The sequence below is a fragment of the Rhagoletis zephyria genome, unplaced genomic scaffold (assembly GCF_001687245.7).
Source record: "Rhagoletis zephyria isolate East Lansing unplaced genomic scaffold, Rhagoletis_zephyria_1.1 Rzeph_scaffold_00003, whole genome shotgun sequence".
Classification (NCBI taxonomy): domain Eukaryota; kingdom Metazoa; phylum Arthropoda; class Insecta; order Diptera; family Tephritidae; genus Rhagoletis; species Rhagoletis zephyria.
Genome location: NW_016157087.1, coordinates 80,430 through 96,689, shown reverse-complemented (window position 1 = coordinate 96,689; position 16,260 = coordinate 80,430). Strand labels below are relative to the sequence as shown.

General features: G+C 33.4%; 1 protein-coding gene across 1 annotated transcript in view; it reads right to left on the bottom strand.

The window, feature by feature from the left end:
* Positions 1 to 6,705: 6,705 nt before the first annotated feature.
* Positions 6,706 to 16,260, bottom strand: part of DIP-lambda (Dpr-interacting protein lambda) — a gene marked incomplete at its 5' end in the record, with an annotated part of 81,541 nt that continues 71,986 nt past the window's right edge. The window contains one exon of the mRNA XM_017622487.1: positions 6,706 to 6,836. The remainder of the gene's footprint in view (positions 6,837 to 16,260) is intronic.

The following is a 16,260-nucleotide window of genomic DNA, read 5'->3' as shown; positions in this document are numbered from 1 at the left end:
TCTATCATAACATATCTTCACCCAAATACAGGCACCTGAATATTTACGAAATCATTTTTGCTTTTCCGACTGGCTTACATTAAAATCAACTGATTTGACTTGCCTTTCAGTAAAACACATTGCCTGAGATAACAGATGTGTTACAAGAACCTCGGTAATTCGCTTTTTAATTCGCTTATATGGCAACAGCTTAATTATTGCACAAATAATTAGGCCTGTGCATAAGCAAACATGCATAAATAGATATGCAGGTGCATGTACGTGGTATATTCATTTGCATTCTGATTAAGAGCAAAACACTTTGTATATATTGATTGTATTATTAGTATGGTAGTCTGGTTTGCTTGGTATGTGCCAAGTGCAAAAACATTGGAAGCAGATACGGCCAATATGTGGTGCTTGGGCATGGAAACAATAACAATGGAACACTTGAGCAGTTGCAGGGCAAACAGATGAGGTGAAAATGCATAGTTGGTGTTAATTTGCTGTTAGTTAAGCACAAATATGTCCATACATTCACACAGATTAATACTTGAATACATAAACGTCCACACTTGAGTTGGCCAGTATTTCCGTCTATCCAAGCATATGTACATACATTTGTAAATACATGTAAGCACATATCTACATTATAATGACAGCAAGAAAGCAGTATGACATGACAAACTGCATGCATGTTATGCACCTTTAGCTAGTATTGTAAAGGTATGTTTGTGTGTGTGTGTGTGGTTAGTGGTTGAGTCCATTGTCGTTGCCTTGGTTGCATTTGAAGCATTTAATTCTTATAGAATACCAAGTAATACCGTTGCAACTGGCACTGCTAAGTACAGTAAGTAGCCACTTAGATAGGTGTCCAAACGTTTACTCAGTACGTAGATACAAACATACATATGTATATACATATCTACATATGTGCATATCTGCCTCATAAATATTATGGAACTGCCCAGCCCAGCTGCCACTTGCCACTTGCCACAGTATGCCCCATGGATTTTAGGATGTCCAAGGAATTCTGAATTTCCGTTTGTTGGTACAGTGAAAAGGCGTGTCTGGAGTAACGACTGCTGCAATGCTGGTTGCATGCAAAGCATGTCGTTGGGCACTTGTTTCTTGTTGCAGATAAAGCTAGCTTGGTACACGTTTAACCACGGACAATTGCAATGTCAGAATTACGCTTACCATTGTTGGCCGAGTGTATGTTATAGTACTAACTGAGAAAACAAATACAGATACATATGTAACATGCGATATAAATATATTTATATTTATAGGTAGACCTACATAGTATGTGTAACTTAATATTTACATATGGGTCTTTCCATGTCAAATCCAACTAAATTATCGATGGTTGGTATAGACGATTTTCGACTTGGGTGAATTTTGATCAGAACTTTCCATTTATCATATAACTAAGTTCTGCAAAAGAAAAAAGAATTTCGAAACTTATGCAAAATTTTAAATTTCACAAAAATAAAAGAAATCGTAAAAGCAAAAGCTTATACAGATTTTTGGCCAGTTTTTTTTAAACAATTCCTCCGACTTGTCTTAAACGATACTAAAATTTTTAAGATATTCTTTTTCAAGATATGAATTCATCAAATTTGAAACGTTTTTTTGCAAACTTAAAATAATGATAGGTTAAATTTTTTTTCAATTTAAATGTATAATTTGCAATAACTTTTATTTCAAGTTTAAAAATTCTGATTAAAAAAAGACACCTTTCTGGAAATTTCAAGATCTTTTAAGGTAGGTAGAGGTATTGAAAGAACAAAAAAAAAAATATTGATGTCAAATAGTAATATAAGTCTCGCTTTTGCGATTTTTAAATTTGAAAATTTTGTGCGTTTTTCCGTTTTTTGTTTTGTTTTTATTTACCGTAACTAAACTAGTTTTTGAGATATTCAAAAAACAAATTTTTCAAAATCCGGGAAATTGTGGAATTTTCAATAAGATGTTTTTTTTCAAGATATGAGTTTACGAACCTTAAAACAATCTTTTTTGCAAACTTAAAATAAAGTTATGTTGCACAATTTTTATTCAATTTAAATTTATTTTTAATTTATATTTAGTTAGCAACACAATTGTTTTCCTAAGCTTAAACATTTATATTAAAAAAACACCTTCCTTAAAATGCCAAGACCTTTTTAGACAGTTAGGGGTATTGACTAAAAAAAGTTTGCCCAAAAGTTATATAAGTTTCGCTTTTATGATTTTTGAAATTTGAAATTTCTGTAATTTTTTCATTTTCAGATTTTTTGTTTTTATTTAGCTTCAGAAATCACTTCTAAAACGAGATCAGAACCATTTTTCTTCAATTTCAGTTTTGAGATATTCAAAAAATAAACTTGAAAAATGCGGGAAATTGTTAAATTTTGAAATTCCGAAAAACTGTTTTTTAGTTAATTTGATTTAGAAGAACTCCGCTTTATGATAGACGAAAAACTCTGACCAAAATTTTCAAATCGAAAATGGTCGATTCTAGCCATCGGCCAATTTGATATGAATTGACCCACATATGTATATGTAAATATGCATATGTGCAAAAATATGTAACAGCTTAGTTATACATGCTTAGGTGTGTATGTACACATAGTATGAAGATATTTACATATATGCATATTTAGGTACTTATGCTAATGCTATAAGAATATTTTTGTGGCAAGAAGAACTTGCCTGTAAGAAATGCGACAGAAATCTCTCCTATTGCCCGAAACTCATTCCTTTGATACAACAAGATCATCTGTGGTTCGGACTTGAGAACAGTATAAAAGCTGTATACCGTTTTTAGATCAAATGGAAATGGCGATAGTGAGAAGCTCGCAAGGCAACTCGTCGACAGAGTACGAAGTTATTAAGAATTTTCCCTAAATAGTCTGACGCTAGTGAAGACCTCCCAAATATTTAGTTTCATCGAAGACTTCAAGATGATCTGATAGCAGTGGCGGGCAGAGAGAGTTCTTATCTTATTTGTATCTAAACCAGTGATGATCAGATAGAGCCTTTGATCTATGCGAGCCCGTATGAATTCTACAGAGAGCTTCAAAGAGTTCTGCGGGCAGTGGTTTGAGCGCTAATGATCTACACACCATTTTTAGAAAGCTTGAAAAGCGCCGCAAGCAAAAAAAAAATATTATACATCAGTGTACTACAGCAATCAGTTTTTGGAGTGTCGACTAGAATGGGTGGATATGCTTATGTAGTTTGAACTTCGGTAGTCAGCTTACTAAGAACTTTTGTTTGTGCTGAGGCTGTAGGTATCTTAAGAAGATACTCACGAAATTACATATATGTGAACACCTGTATACGGTTTGGCAAAACATGCATAAATAGGTTAGGTTGGAAAGAAAACATTAAATTTATTTCATTTTGTTGGGAACTTATTTATAACCGCTTCGGTAATAGTTCAGCAATATTTTTGGATCCTTTCGTGACCATTTTCGAACTTTCCCGGAAGGAGCTGTGAGGTGATTCAGAAAAAGTCGTAGATGTCACCCAAAAGGACCTCGAAGAAGTCTTAAAACAGTTCCTTATTAGTTCCAAAAGGATACCAAACTAGTTCTGAAATGTTTCTGAAATAGTTCTGAAATGTTCGTGAACTATCCCGAAATGGTACTGAGTTTGTCCCGAAATGGTTCTGAACTAGTCCTAAAATAGCCCCGAAATGGCTCTGAATAGTCCCGAAACGATTCGGAATTAGGCCTTAAATAGTCCTAAACTAATTGTGAAAAAACTTGAGATGGTCCTGAACAGGTCCTGAAATGAACCCAGACTAGCTCCCAAATGATCCTAAACTAGTCATCACCTAGTCCCGAACTTAAGAAGAAATTACAGGTTTTCTGTTAATACAAATTTTCTGCTGGGTTAACGCAAATTTTACTCATGCCCAGGACGAAGATATTTACACATAAAAATACCCCAAAACTATTATTTTCTTTTTTAATCACGTCAGATATACTTCCCTCTCAACCCCACATCAGGTCTAAAGCCTAAATCGATTGGACACAAATTCTGCATACTACGATTTGATCGGCAAAGGAATAAAATATGCTTGCATAAGTGATTTGCGTAGTCAACACCGCCGATATCTAACTTGAAATAGTACTAAATCTCACAAAATAAACACATTTTAATATTAAAAAGGCATTGTATACATTTTTTTATAATAGCAGTAGCTAGTAGTAGAGCGGAGGAAGTTTGGAAAGACCTTTGGAGTATTCGGCCATTGTCACTCAAGCGGTTGCAAAGCCAAAACAAAGCAAAGGAAGGAAAAGAAAATCAGTTGCATCTTGGAAATTCAGTCATCATCTATGTAGTTTAATATTTATCAGTCCCAGCTCATGAAACTAATCGGTAACTCTCTCAGAATGTAAATACAACGACTTTCAATTTTTAATTTCCCAATCAGTCGTGTCTAAATACTTTGTTAACCTAAATATTAGATAAAATTTACATGTACATTATACATAGAAATATATCCCCGGAGTTATACGAAAAAAGTCGAAAAGCAGCTTTTTGAAATAATTTTAATCCAAACCAAAAAGCTGGAACTAACTTTATAGTCGACTTTTTTTATATAACTCCGGAAGTATATTCGTAGGAAAGATTTTATTAAGCAATTTAATTATCATTGCTACCAGATATTTAGGTGAATTAAAATGTTGTGATAGCAGTTTCTTCTTAAGTTTCATTATTACCCACTTTCCCATTGGGTGGACTATGACTGGCGAACAACTGGAGCTGTTTTAAATAAGTATGTATTTATGTACATACAACTATATACACATATAGTATTTATTTATTATATGGTTACGCATTTGAACATACAAATGCATCTACATTCATACATGTATTCACATACATATGCATATGTTTTTACTTATTATTGCCAGTTAGTTGTTTTTGCCGACTGCATCTAGGCGCACACATTTAAGTAAACACGCATCCAGCAGGTATTGTTCTTATATATGTACATATCAAATATTTGCATGCGTAACGTCTAGGTGTGGCCGGATACACAGTGCACACAGTTGGTGCTGCTAGTATCGCTGCTGCTGCTGCTGCTGCTTCTGTTAATGTTATCCATTGGCAAAATTTGCATCTGTAATTTGCGGCTGTTGTTTTGTTAATAATGCTCTCAAGTATAAAACAAAAAGCAGAAAATTATGAATAACGCCTGCTGCTGCTGGCTTGCCGACCAGCTGAATGCTCGTATGCTTACAATATTCAACACAATGCAATTACAATACAATGCAACGCAATTGGATGCCAGTGAGCCACTCGGGCGTATACGCAATTTTGTTGCCAATTTGCTGTCGATTGTTTGCGATTCTGTGTGCGTTTAATTGGCAATTACATGTGCATTGCTGACCAAAAATTCTATCAAAATGAAAATTCACGTTCGTTGACTTGACCCAAGTAAGAGTCGAGGTTTTTATGCCAAGCTTTCCGGAGGAACTAAGTATGCATGTACATACTTAAGTATGTATGTTGGGTAGACGTATGCACTAAAAGCCATTTAATAATTCCATATTATATTGTATAAGTAGGGAAATACTTGATTGAGCAGAAAATAACAGCTAAGAAATATTTAATGCGCTGAAATTATTAATAATCGAAAATATTTATTTACTAATGATGCATGGATTGGTAATTCAAAACGTTTTCACTTTGGTTTATTTACTTTTAAATGTTGGTATATTTACTTTTTACGCTTTTAGCTTAAATTTGCGCTCATAAAAACCTGAGTGGACAGTAAATACAAAAGAAATTCAGTAGCGGATGGCGGACTGAAAGTGGGAGCCGTGAACCTTTAATTAGAAAAAATCGAGCATTAGATGCAAAAGATACACAGGCTGAGGTATATGTAGTTTCAACTGTGATTTCATGTCATAACAGCAGAAATAAAATCCGAAATCTCATATTTGAATAAAAAAGTGGGTTTAAGCTAGTAATGTAATAAATTTCGAGATAGGTAACATATTAAGCAGGAGGCAGGTACATGTTTTCGTTAAAAAGTTTGCTTATAATCCATCTTATTAGGGACCCTTCAAACTATTTTGGCCTAACTCAAATATTTTTTAAAATTATTTTTGCCAAGAAAAAAATTTAAATATCTTTCTCTTTCGTTGATTTATGAGCTGTAAACAGGTGTTTTGGAAAAAAAATTATAAGATTTTGTGTTTAGAGCAAGCAAAATGGTCGAAAAAGTATCTAATAGGCATTTCTGTTTTGGAATAGTAAACAACTTTCGAAAACTGAAAAATTAATTTTCGTACTCTTAAATTAGTACATCGCAAACTTACAATTCGGTGGCGGTTGAAGTGGTGAAGTGATAACGTAAAATAATTTAATATGTTATACATATAAAAAAGTCGCAATCAGTTCAAGATATTGCTATTGAAACTAGATATAAAGCGCGGTTGTAAGCTTTTTTAATCTTATAATTTTTATGTTTTATAATATTTTAAAATTATTTCTAGCCTTAACTACCAGCATGATTAAATGTTATGCAAATGTTTATATATGTATGTGTATGTACATATGTATCGGAAGACTTTAATTTATTTATTTTCTTATGCATACATGTTTCTGCGAATGATATATGTAATGTACATACGTATTGTATATGTATGCTTGTATTTATGCGTTTAAAAGTTTTATTTATGTATACGCACGATATATGTATGTATGTATGTATGTATGTATAACTAACGATTGCGTTTTTTGATTTATGTATGTATACGCAAGTATTTACCCTTAATTGCTAATACGTATAGGTTTTCGGTTATCAATTAAATATGTACCATGTCTGTAGTTTTTTTCCGAAGTCAGTTCACCTGAAAAGACATATAATGCACATTATTTATCATGAAAAATTTTTTTTTCTACTTAGGACTTTGTCCCGAAACTATTTTCGCATAAATAATAATTATCGTTTTTTGTTTTCATTACTACTATACATTCATAAAATGAAGCGTCGCCACTAACATACGCTTATAAACACGTATGCATACACGTGCATATCTGTGCATTCGTAGTTTCCATTATTTATTCGCCAATGCGTCGGGGAAAGTTGTGAGCTATAGCATATTTTCAGTATGCTAATTAAATGTAGTTAATGATCTTAATTATAATAATTGATTTTAATATTGTACGTGAAGTGCATCATATAATAATTTATATGACCTAATAACAAATGGAATGTTTTCGAAAGATTAAATGAAATATGCTTTCACAATACATAAATTCATTTGAAGTTGTTCATGCGAAATGTGAGTTGCTGCAGTTTTTTGTTTGAGGACGAATCATTAAAACAAAATACAATATTTTAAAAAATTGCTGCAAATATATAAGGAAATTAAATAATATCTAGTCGCACAGCAGATCTACTTAGTCTTGGCATCATCGGCGTAGCCAGAATGAAATTTAGGGGGGGCTCGACCCTACTAAGCTGGCATTTCAGGGTACTATTTTATATATACATAAGGAAAATTTGAAAGTTAGGGGGGGGGGCGGGCTCGAGCACCCCCCTGCCCCTACCTGGCTACGCCCATGCTTGGCATGGCATGAGATATCAGAATCGTGCATGCTCGCATTGTTGGTTAAAAATTTCATAAATACGAAAATTCTGATATTTCAAGTTAATACTTACAAAAGTTTCTTAACAAAAAATAAGATTTTTATAGATTATTGAGAAATGGGCCTGGCTGCCCCGCTTATGGCAACATAAATATCTAATAGCGTTTTTTTTCTCAAAAAGAAATTCTGCCCTTTTAAATGGGAACTATTGCTTTGCGTTGTCCTGAAACGTGAGAAAATGTTGCTGTCTTTATATGAGAATGAAACAGAAAATATACTACTCCATCACAATTTATTTATAGAACTTAATAAAGCTGAATTATTCACTTGGTCTGTGAGTCTTTAATAATTTTAAAGTAAAACACATATTTCTCATACGGAAAATAATTGCATTTTTACAAGCGTAAATTAAAAATCAACCGTGCAACTCTCACTCTCACGTTTATTTGAGGACAGAAAATGAAGCACTTTTGCCGGATCAGAGCGCAACCTGCTGAGAAAAGAATACGACGCCTTGTGAAAGGGCTGAGAAAACAACATGAAAATGTGACAGCGCTAACACAAGGCAGAATAAGTGCAGCCTTTTTTCGAAAAAAGAAAACGCTATAAGTGTATCTCCTCAATCGCTTTAGCGAACGTAGACTTTTTCTTCAACTTTTTGGTTTATAATAATGAAACATAATTTTCTGCTTATGCTGAATGTTGCTGGGACCTTGGATCTACTGAAATTGCAAATTTGTTGTACCAAAAACGGCCGCTGGATACGCTTTGGTGCGCTTTAGTGCAATAGAACATGAAGAAACATTGCTTAGCAACATTGTTGAGAAACATTGTTTGCACTTTTCTTCAAGTTCCTATCATNGTAGCTTTCGGAAAGGTGGAAAACATATATTTAATAATTGCGCCGGGTATTTAATGTTCGGCTCCGCCCGAACTTAGACTTTCTTACTTGTTTTACCTTCCTTTTATTAGCTCGAGATGTAACTATGTAATATTGATGCGCCTAAAAGATGCAGTGATTTCTATTCTCAAGTTACATACCTGATGACAGTACGAATGGCAATCATAATAGGGAGGTTTTAGTTTTTTAAACAAAATTTTTTTTTTTTTGCATTAAAGTGCAGCCCAACGGCGGTTTTTTGTAAAAATAAACTGTAAGTTCAGAATTCTCGTACCCAAAAACCCTCAAAAAGGCCTTTAGAACATACAAATATTTGCAATTAAATCAATTTTAATTGTTTTAATAGCTGCTCTGCTTTCAGCAAAACTTGGTTTCATCCCCCGGAAAAAACTGAAAATGTCGTGCAGTGTTATAACACCGTGTGACAGTAAATTTTACACACAAAAAATTAATACATGTATTCGCGAAACTATGGGTCAATTTTTGTAAAACTGCGTACTTACCTATTCGTCATTGTAAACCAAAAAACTTTATTGTTTTCAAATTCTACAGAATTTTCTCTCTCACTTGGTACCTTTATTTTTAGTCTACATTGCACTGATTTTTTTTAAAATAATTTTTTGAATTATCTTTAAAACTTCAAATTCCTTTAAAAAAAAAACAAATCCTGGCGTCAGAGTGAAGAACTGAAAACGCAGTTTTACTATATTTTGCCCATAGTTTTGTGACTATATCGATTCTTTCGTGTGTTTTTATTTTTTTTGTTTATGCCGCACGGTGTAATAGGAGGGTATTCTCCGCTGCGGTAGAAGCTTCTCCAAAATTGGGAAAGAGAGGCAGCATACTGAGAAGTATATATTCAGGCAAATGTCTTAAAATTTGTTGGCTCTGGGTGGAATTTGCCGAGTACATTTGTATATCGTCCCCCTTATGCTAGAAACATGAATGTGTAAAAATGAAAATGTTGGGAAATCAATTTTGAAAGTTTTTTTATGAGACTTAACTTTACATTCAAGTAACTGACATTGTAAAATATGTGATTTCCGTGTACGCATAATTTTCTAGGCTTTGGCATAACAGAGAAGATCCAAAGATTTATAAAGTCAACCCATTAAAAATGGTAAATTTGCACATTCATGCTTCTGTCATAAGGGGGCGATATGAAACTTTCTTTATATTTTTCCGCAAGACGATTGTAACAGCTTAATTGTAACGAAAAATATACAATGTCTAGCTTACGGCTACAACATGGGAAGGACCCAGAAAACAGGTTTCTTGCTTAAATCTAGAAGTCTTCCTTAAAAAAAAATATTATCATGTGCAGCAACCTCAACATAGTTTATATATTAATAAATCGATTATCTAAAATGCAGCAATGGTTTTGAAACAAAAATAATAGGTCAATGGATGCAAACAGGGCAATTCTAGCAAAGATCGTTGAAAGTCGTTTGTTGGACAATAGAAACACATTAGGCAAAACGGCTTGAAAGATTTTGTTTATTCTGGCACGAAAGTCTTACAAACAAGGCTGCCTTGCCAACTTTAGTGGTGAAAAGCTGGGAAGGAACTTGTATATCATTTTACAAGCGCTGCTTTTTCGAACAGTAGCAATGACCCTGCAGGAAATGGGACTTGTTTGTAACTAACTATTAACTAACTAGCGGTCGACTAGCGGTAACTATATATTGACTATTTCGTTTGTCCTTAAGTAACTACGTTTGAAGATTAGATGTCAACTAACATGATACATAAACTATAAATACACTTTTTTTAATTTTTTTTTTATATTTTAATTTATTTAGTTTTTTTATTTAACATTACATAGTTGCTTATTTGTTTATAGGTTGTAGGTGGTCTCATATTTCAATTCGATCAGACATAACATCAAAATGATAATATACAATTTCGACCTTTATTTTATTTGTCCTGAATACGAAAAAAAATCTGCGAAGTGCAGAAAAACAGTGTATTGAAAGTAATTTTTGAATGAGGATATTTAAATCGAAACTTGTAAAGAAGACAAACTCCCGATAACGTCTGCATGACTCCTGCACGACTTTACAACTAATTCAAAGCACTGACGTGGGAGTGATATTTAATACCCATTTTGTGCCCATAATTTAAAAAATGGACATATTCACATGAACTCAGGTTTAAAGAGGCCTTTCAGGTGGCTGAATTCGAATCTGAATCAAAACAACAAAAAAGGATATGGCCAATCCAATATGGCGTCTAAATCATAAACATAATAATTCAAGGCAAAAATAATAGCTATAATATTATTTAAGAGTTTTTGGTGTCGCTAAATTCGAATCTGTAATCGAAATAACATGGTGTAGTGGTAAGCAGTGCGCGCTTTCACTCTCCAACGCCTGGGTTCAAGCCCTGGTTAAAGCAATATCACAAAAAAAAAGTAGAAAAAAAGTTTTTTTTTTTTTTTAACAGCGGTCGTCCCTCGGCAGCAATGACAAACTTCCGAGTGTATTTCTGCCATGAAAAACAGCTTCTCATAAAAATACAATCGCCGCGCGGAGTCGGCGTAAACCGTAGGTCCCTCCGCTTTGTGTGACAACATCAAGGAGCTCGCCACAAATCGGAGAAGAAGCTCGGCCAAACACTAACATATGTGTAAGCGCCAATCTATTATTATTATTAATCAAAATAACAAAAAAGATGTGGTCAAGCGAACTGGCGCCTAAAATTAAAAGCAATGTGTTTATTTTGAAACGTTCTATTATTTATCATGGTATTTACTCTTTCATCTTTTCTGCTATACTCCACTCGAAATCTTTAATAAACTTATTTCAAGATTCCTGCGAATATTCGGTATTTTTACCCACTCTATAGCTGTTTATAGAGAGTAATTTTAGCTTTTGGTGCTCTTTTAAACTTTACTTCTAAGCGCGCCGCATGAACTATCAATTTCACACTGATCATTCAAACAGGTGAAAAAGGTCGGGACCCGTATTGGATATATTTTTTGATAGTTGGAACATCATTTTAGCCAAACGGAAAGAACAAAACCCGAAAGTCGATCATTTTTGGATTTATGGGCACGAAATGTGCACCAAATATCCCTGTGTGGCGCGACATTCGAGAGATTCGAGAGAAGCGAATTTTTTTTTATTAAATTTTTTCTAAATCACCATTTTTAAATAATTTATATTATGTAAACTGAGCTGTTTAGACAACTTATTCCCAAAGTCCAGAAAACCGTTGGGGCCACTAAGGAGTCCTATTTCGGAGATTCTAATCTATTAATGAGTTTATTTAAGAGCTCGAATGAAGGCGCTTGTCTTCTTTTGAAAGTCGACCTGAAATTCATACATCAAATGAGCCTCGATATGGGTAATTTACGCCTCTTGTGGGGCAAATTTTGGCTTTATATGTACATGAATCATTTCAGACCCTTTTGGAGGCTCATAAATGACTCTTATTGGTCTCATAAATGGCTACTTCGAGACTCCTATTATAGGTTTGACTCTTATTGAACTGTCTTATAAAAAAAAAAATTAAAAATTTCTATTCACACATGTGCGCATATAAACATTGCAACATACATTTAATAGCAGCAGCTGCTTTTCAATTCTCTTCATTATTTGTTCCCTAATTATTTTCCATATCTGTATTAAGTTTAGATATAACTTTCTAATCTTTATTGTTTTCATATTGACCCTAAGTACTGGCTCATAACGTGGCCATATATGACGCCTAAAATATTCATATAAGAGTCAAACATATTTTGGTTTTGAAACTCAAATTTTTTACCTACCTAGGACTCCTTTAAAGATAGTTGCCAGAGTTGACTTACGAAAGATTTCTGTCTTTTGAAAGATTTATGTCTATGAATCCGGGCATACAGAGAGTTTACGGTCACCAGCGGTAGAATGACACCTTGCCATCGAACAAGGTACCGACCCGCAAAGTCCTTCAGCTAAATGGACTACTCATTAACCGTATTCAGAGAGTATAGTTGAGTCTCAATTCCCTTTCTTTCTTTTCTTTTTAAATATCAGCACTATAGTTGTACGCACAACTAAATATCAGCGCTTTAGTAGAAGCACAAATTAAGTTAACTGGTTTTAATTATCATGTGAAAATCGTTTCACCATTTCCCTACCAGCTACATATGTCTAAATTAAATTTTCCACACCCAAAAAGACCGCATTTGTTTTCATTTCATGCCCCGTCACCCAAATTCGAACGATTTAACATTTTCAGGATTCTACAAAATAATTTTCGTTGGTTTTAATAACAAGCAATTGTTTTAAGTTAATACCAAAATCCTTCAAATACTACAGTGATTAAAGTGAGCTGATGCCAAAATAAATGAATGAAGCTTAATCAATTTTTGTGGATTTGCTGAAATTTTATTTTACGATGCGCATTTAGTAAATTCGCGTACCACACATGTATGCAAATATCCTTTGCTTTTCACTGCGCATACTTTGTATAAATACATTTTGTATCAACATATATATACATATATGTACATACACACGTGTGTGTGTGTGTATAGATGTGAGCACACAAACAACCCGATTAAGTTTCACATCTACAAAAAACCGCTATAGCAACTGATGCACACGCAAAAAGCCACTAAAGGATATCGTAGGACATGCGTATGCGCGTGAACAAATGTGACGTTTCAAAGCTACGACGACTATACAGTTGTATACGCTGACAAACGGATTGCAGATTACCGCAGACACACCAAAAGCAGTTGTATGTATGCACATAAGAATGTGTGCAGCAATAAACGTAATTATATGTGCATTAGACTGGCAAAAAAAATTATTTGAGCAAAAAATACGTTTATAATAAAATTTTGGAAAATGGGCGTGACCCTGACAACTTAGGACCACATGTGCGTACCTCGGTAACCGTTCGATCAGTTTGTACCAAATTGGGTTTGATTATCGTGAGTGCCACATAAAAGCAAAACGTTAAAAATTATTGAAATCGGACTGAAATTACGCCCACTTTTCATACAACGGTACATTTCAGAAATGCTTTAAACTACGATATTTCGAAATTTAAGGTCGCTAATTTTACTTAAAATGTATACTAACAACAATCCCTTGAAAAGAAGTAATATTATTATGGAATTTTGGAAAAAGGGCGTGCTGCCGCCCACATATATCTTTATAAGTTTATCTCATTATGTCTAACTGAGCATTCTATCGAAGATGTTGGAAATAGGCGTAAAACCACCCCTGCTTACCACTAAGCGGTAGTTTTTGGGAAAGGTGAAAAAACTATATTGAATACTTGTGCCGGATATTTAATGTTCGGCTCCGCCCAAAACTTAGACTTTTTTAATTGTTAGTTTTTAATTTCCTTTGAAAAAAAAGTTATTCAAAACTTTCAGAATAGTAAAGCTGAAAAAAGTGTGTACTAGGAATGTTAATCCCGGGATTTTCGGGATTTGTAATTTGCACTGATGGCAATAATTGAAACTCCTTTTCTTGACCAGTATTGGATATATTTCTTTTTTTATTTAATAATTAATATTTTTCTTTATAAATGTGTAGCTCATTATACATATAACACCGCGCGATAGTACATTTTATACACAAATATCAGTATATTCGCGAAACCATGGGCCAAATATATGAAAATTGCGTTTTTAGTTTTTCACTCTGACGTCAGTAATTCTAAAATGATTTAAAAAATCCAGAGAAATGTGCTTAGAGAAGACGTATGGGTATAGAATTAATGAGGAAAGCCTTATAATTTAAACAGGTTCAAGTTTCTGGTGCAGAAGGGCTGGTAAATAATGAAAATGTCATTTTAAAATTTTATCCTTGAAATTTCGCAATATTTGTTTTTGGAAAAATTATATGTTAAGGGCTTATATAAACTCGATAACATCCTCGAATTTCGTTCCTCTGGCTTTATCAGCTTCAAAAATATCTATTCGTTCTTGTGAATCCAAAAAATTAAAATTTTTTTAATTCTAAAGAAATTCCCTATTGCATTTGTTACCCTTATTTTTATTCTACATTGCATTGAATTTATTTAATAATTTTTGGAATTAATAATTTCTTTGAAATTACAAAGTCCTTCAAAATAAATCCTGCGGTCAGAAAGAAAAAATAAAAACGCCACTTTAAATAAGAAAGTAGGTTTCAAACCCATTTATTTATTATTTATTTCATGGTAGGAGAGCTTCTCAAACAACATCGCAGCAATTTTTTCGATTCAAGTTGTTGAAATGTAATGAATATCTAAATCCCGGGACTAAGCCGGGATCCCGGGATTGTGACAACGCCATCCCGAAAACCCAGGATAGGAAAAAGCCGAAAAATTAACATCCCTAGTGTGTACCAAAAGTATACGCCACCTACACATTGAGAAGTTTTGAATAAATAATATTTTTAATTTTTTAATTTTAATAGTTTTCTTATAAAAATATATATTGTTTATTCTTTAGCAAAAGCCGTATAATCCAAGTTTCAAACAAAAAAAAAAAAATCGAAAAAAAATTCGAGAAATTTCGAGCTTTATAATTAAAAAAATTCTCGATGTAAGGGTTCACAATGCATGCCATTTTACTTCAATAAAGTGCAAATTTGAAGTAGCTAAGACCTACCGTTGGTTTTTAGAAATTTTTTTTCTCGCCGTTGTTAGTCGAAAGTAAAAATAAGTAGTGGGAAATAAAGAAAGAAAGACAACATTTTTTGGGGAGTTTTTTCCCCCCTTTAATAATAAGGGCAAAATTTGTTTGGAGTGATTCCTTTTCATATAGACTATGTATATTTTGAATACGTTTGTTCTACACGAGCCCGTGAGATCCCGTGGCTATCCAGAACAGCCCCGAAAGCATTCTTTACGCTAGAGAAATGTGTAATAGAGAGCGAATACGTTCCACTTTTGAATCGTAAAATGCCTTATTCTTCTTGCCCGAAACAAAATGTGTAAACTCAAATTGCCATAACAGCTGTGGTTTATTTATATCCGAAAGCAAATTCAATTAAACACAAAAATGCAAAATACCACTAAAGTTTCAGAAAATGTAGGTGTTTCCTAATTTTATTATCCGTACACATAAAATCATTATTTTTCAATCAGACTCTCCGTAAATAAAATCTCAGAAAATGTAGCAACTGCTTGCAGTGAAGTAAGAGTCTGAAATCGCAAAAACAAAAACAAGCTGATTTGTTGATTCCGGGCACGAAATGTGGTTTTTTGCGTTCTTTACGCTCTCAGCACTTTTAACACGTTTTGACACATGACAAGTATCTGACTCCATGGCGAATTCATATAAAGTGGTGAGGTTTAATCAGCTGTGAATAGCGTGTGAATGTCAAAATTTTGTATTTCGCTAGTGAGTGAGTGAAAACGTGAGAGTGTTTGTATTTTTTGTCGCCTTCTTTCCTTCAGTGGGTCCACAAAAGGCAAAACCAAAATACAAGTAATTTTTGCATTTATTGATTTTATATGAATTCGCCTTGGCAGACTACGATACGCTGACGTAAAAATTGATAGCAATTTTACTGTCTTATTTACATAAAATAGAAATTCGCAAGGAGCGACCTCTTAATCGTAATATTAAGAGCTGCGCTTTTTGACAGACGTCTTTTTTGAAATTACCGATTTTTTTCAACCAGTCTAATGTACATTTGTATATATGTATTATGTATACATATACATACTATACATATGTAAGCGTGTTGTGATTTCGAGCATATTTGCATGTTTTGGTGTAATTGTACACACAAATATATATGCATGCATACATAAATATCTTTGGCAACGTTAGAGATAAGGACACAGCT